This window comes from Theropithecus gelada, chromosome 18 (assembly GCF_003255815.1).
Source record: "Theropithecus gelada isolate Dixy chromosome 18, Tgel_1.0, whole genome shotgun sequence".
Taxonomy (NCBI): Eukaryota; Metazoa; Chordata; class Mammalia; order Primates; family Cercopithecidae; genus Theropithecus; species Theropithecus gelada.
In genome coordinates, this window is record NC_037686.1 from 1,377,758 (window position 1) to 1,382,449 (window position 4,692).

The 4,692-nt window shown below is 51.2% G+C and overlaps 1 non-coding gene across 1 annotated transcript; it reads right to left on the bottom strand.

Moving 5' to 3' along the window:
- Window positions 1-2,743: 2,743 nt before the first annotated feature.
- Window positions 2,744-2,805, bottom strand: LOC112611740. Its single transcript, XR_003116721.1, has one exon. It is a non-coding gene; the product is annotated as a U7 small nuclear RNA (small nuclear RNA).
- Window positions 2,806-4,692: the final 1,887 nt, after the last annotated feature.

Below are 4,692 nucleotides of genomic sequence, written 5' to 3' on the forward strand. Positions count from 1 at the left end.
GGCGGGGCCTCGATGGACGGGGCGCTTTTGGGTGCCGCCCACCCAGTCTGGTGGCCGGGCAGGCTGCGGCGGCTAAAAATAGCTCTGCGGGCGCGGCTGTGGCGCAGCCCGAGACCTGCGCTGCTACCCGGAGGTTCACGGTGCGCGCTTGCTGCAGATGCGGCGGGCGTAGGAGGCGACGCTCGTCTTTATTCCCACTGTCCAAATTCTCCCAAGGCCCTGTCCAGCTACGCCGGTTTCTACTGTCGGGGACGTGTGATGAAAAACGAACCTGTCAACCCTCAAAACTCCACGGCAGTTTGGGTCTTGAACAAACATTAAACCAGCATGTGATGTGCGTCACAAGCAATCCGCAAATAGGCTGCAATGACAGAAATCTCTGCCTGTATCAAACAGCCGGGAGGATGCCACCTACCCCACACATGCTCCCGAGGTAAACGAGACAGCCCTCCGGGGAGGGGACTCCACTGCACCATTTGTCACAGAATTCATCTTAAATTCGCCTGATGATGGAGTGGCCATTAGTAAATGCAGTGGCCATTTGCGTTTGCTAATTGCCTTTATCCAAAGGAAAAATGAATTTTTCATATATTTACTACAGGAGGTGGGTTTACAATTTGAAGCCAGGGGCTCTCTGGTAGCTGGACTCCTACCCTCCCACGGAACTGGGAGACGGGGATGACATTTCAAAGAGAGGACTCTCAAGTCCTTGAGAAAATACATTCTTGAGTTGTAAAACTGGGGGGAAATATTTAGCTTTAAAAAAATTTACGTATATCTCAAAAAGAATTTGTGATTACAAGTTTTCTAAAGCAAATCCTGTAAGGAAAAAGAGTCTCCCTTTGCACCAGGATAAATTCCTTTATAGCTTTGTAAAGTACCCTGCACTGCCGCAAACGAAGTTAAAGTGCAAGGAAGTGACATGCTTGTTCTGAGAAGAGGGTACTCTTCTCCAGGATGAGATGGGGCGAGAGGACAGGGCCCTTGTCTGAGTCGGCTGAGTCCCAGCTTAGAGCAGGGCCTGGCGCCCCGGGGACGTCTGTGGCCGTGGGGACAGCTCTCCAGGAGATGCTGACACTAAAGGAGACCCCTCCCCGTCCTAGGCGCACTGGCCTCAGGCTACCTGAGCTATGGTGATTCCTGCACATGCCCTCGCCTTCTTCATCCCAGGCACTGGTTCAGTTTCCTCCACCCTGCTCAGTTTCCTGAGCCCTGCTCCGTGCTGGTCCTGGAGGTATCTTCCTGGGAGGAGAGCAGAATACACAAGGCCCAGAAGCCGGAGGCTGGACCGTAGGGTCCCGTGGCAAATGGCAAGAGTTGAGGCCAGAAAGGGAGACAGGAGCCACAGCTCATGGCACGAGTTGTCACATGAATTATAAAAGGCTTTATAATTCATGGTGAGCTCAGACAGATTTGAGAATTTGAGATTTGTGAGGCAAAACCGTTTAACTCAAGCTAGATCCAGGAAGTAGGCTTGGCCGTCTATGGGAGGCCAAAGTCAGGTGGAGATGAAGATGGCGAAGCTGGAAAGGGCCTACTTTCTGGGAAGGCTTCTGGCCTCCTCCCCACCTCGGGTTTAGAGGTGACTACTGGATGCCATGGAGCTGTTCTCTGCCATAGCACCTATCACAATGCTGTGTACACTTCTGTCCCCTGAGGAAGTGTCTTTGTTCAACTTTGTTGTGGGGGACACTCATGTATTTTTCATGTTTGTATTCCCAGTGCCTGGAAAATATTAGGGACTTGAAAACTTTTTTTCTTTTTTCTTTTCTTTTTTCTTTCTTTTTTTTTTTTTTTTTTTTTGAGACAGAGTCTCACTCTGTCACCCAGGCTGGAGTGCAATGGCGCAATCTGGGGTCACTGCAATCTCCGTCTCCAGGGTGCAAGCGATTCTCTTGCCTCAGCCTCCCGAGTAGCTGGGATTACAGGCAAGCACCACCATGCCAGGCTAATTTTTGTATTTTTGGTAGAGACGGGGTTTCACCATGTTGGTCAGGCTGGTCTCACACTCCTGACCTCCTGATCCACCCTCCTCGGCCTGGCATTACAGGCGTGAGCCACCATGCCTGGCCTTTTTTCTCTTTTTAAGAGGCAGGGTTAGCCGGATGTGGTGGCTCATGCCTATAATCCCAACACTTTGGGAGGCCGAGGAGGGAGGATCACTTGAGGTCAGGAGTTTGAGACCAGCCTGGCCAACATGGTGAAACCCCGTCTCCTACTAAAAATACAAAAATTGGCCGGATGTGGTGGTGCATGCCTATAATCCCAGCTACTCGGGAGGCTGAGGCACGAGAATCTCTTGAACCCGGAAGGCGGAAGTTGCAGTGAGCCAAGATCACGCCACTGCACTCCAGCCTGGGTGACGCAGCGAGACTCTGTCTCAAAAAAAAAAAAAAAAAGAGACAGGGTCTCACTCTGTCACCCAGGCTGGAGTGCAGTGGTGTGATCATAGCTCACTGCAGCCTCAACCTCCAGGCCTCAAGTGATCCTCCCTCCTCAGCCTCCCAAGGAGCTGAGACCACAGGCACTATGCCCGGTTAATAAAAATCAAATATATTGTAGAGACAGGGTCTTGCTATGTTGCCCAGGCTGGCCTTGAACTCCTGGGCTCAAGCAGTTCTCCTGCCTTGGCCTCCCAAAGTGCTGGGACTACAGGTGACAGCCACGGTGCTAGCCAGACAACTGTTTTTTGAATGAATGGGAATGACTTGCTCCTACTGCCTTTTTATTGTTTTTTCCTTTGGAGGATTTTCCAGTAAAAACAAGAAGACCTGCCAGACAAATTCTAAAAGAACTGTACCACTTCCACCTGGCTTTTGAGAAGAGAATGGGCAGTGTGGGGACAGGCAGAGGTGTCGTTCCAACCCAGGCTGCGTAATAATGGATAACCCGAGGAGTCCTGGCAAGCGCTGGTGCTTGGAAGCAGCCGTAGGGACTTTCCTTCAACTGGACTGCAGTGTGGCCTGGGCATTAGGCTTTGAGAAGCTCCCTGGGGATTCCGGAGTGCAGTGAAGCTTGGAAACCAGGGAGTAGAGGGAATAGGGGCAGGCAGGGAGGCCAGGCAAGAAGCTGTTGCCCTAGATAGGAAAGACATGGGCACCTGCCCAGAGCAGTAGGACGAAACCTGCTCAGAATTAAGGTGCTTATAGTCAACAGGGTTCAAGGAGAAGGAAAAGAAGCACACCCCATCCCCTTTCCTCTTTGTCTGTCACCTGCTCCTCTCCAGCACCTCTCCACTTACGGGGTCTGGCAGGTTGGCTTGCTGTGTCCCTCTCCATGCCCTTGCCACCTTGTGCCATAATTCTGGGTGATATCAATATCCTCAAGAATGACCTACCCAGAGGCCTGTGGTCCCTGGGCCTTCCTATCTTTTTTTTTTTTTTTTTTAAGATGCAGCCTCACTCTGTCACCCAGGCTGGAGTGCAGTGGCACGATCTCGGCTCACTGCAACCTCCACCTCTCAGGTTCAAGTGATTCTCTGCCTCAGCCTCCTGAGTAGCAGGGATTACAGGTGCCCAACACCACGCACAGCTGATTTTTATATTTTTAGTAGAGAGGGAGTTTCACCATGTTGGCCAGGATGGTCTTGAACTCCTGACCTCAGGTGATCCGCTCACCTTGGCCTCCCAAAGCTGGGATTACAGGCGTGAGCCACTGTGCCTGGCCCTTTTTTTTTTTTTGGAGACGGAGTTTCACTCCTATTGCCCAGGCTGGAGTACAATGGCGCGATCTTGGCTCTTGCTCACATTTTGAACTCTTTCACCTCAAAAATCTCAAACTCCAGTATCCCACTCTGAGGACCTTCTTCCTCCCTAACAGAACCTTGACTTTGTGGTGGTACCCATCTCATACTCAGTGCCTCAGGGAAGCCGCCCCCTTGCTGCAAGGCTGCCTTGTGGTCTGAGGGTCTGAGGTTCATTTAGGAGCCTTCATGTGACCCAGCACAGGCCTGGGAGACAGGAGGGTGTCTGCTGAGAGACTGCCAGCAAAAAGGCCCTTGGTCCAAAGCACAAGTTTTTTTCATTGGTTAGCTTCTGGAACTAGTGTGGCCATCTCAATGCCAACAGGAGGGTAAAAGTCACCAGCAAGAAAGAAAATGTAAAGCCAGGCATGGTGGCTCATGCCTGTAATCCCAGCACTTTGGGAGGCTGAGACGGGCGGATTACCTGGGACCAGGAGTTTGAGACCAACCTAGGCAACATGGCGAAACCACATCTCTACTAAAAATACAAAAATTTAGCCAGGAGTGGTGGCAGGCACCTGTAATCCCAGCTACTTGGGAGGCTGAGGCAGAAGAATCACTTGAACCCAAGAGTCAGAGGTTGCAGTGAGCCAAGATCACACTATTGCACTCCAATCTGGGTGACAGAGTGATAGTCCATCAAAAAAAAAAAAAAAAGAACAGAAAGAAAAAAGAAAGAAAGATGAAAGAAGGAAAGGAAAGCGATGAAAGAAAGAAAAGAAAGAAAGAAAGGAAGAAAGAAACAGTAAAGAAACAGTTCTCGGGCCGGGCGCGGTGGCTCAAGCCTGTAATCCCAGCACTTTGGGAGGCCGAGACGGGCGGATCACGAGTTCAGGAGATCGAGACCATCCTGGCTAACACGGTGAAACCCCGTCTCTACTAAAATACAAAAAAACTAGCCGGGCGAGGTGGCGGGCGCCTGTAGTCCCAGCTACTCGGGAGGCTGAGGC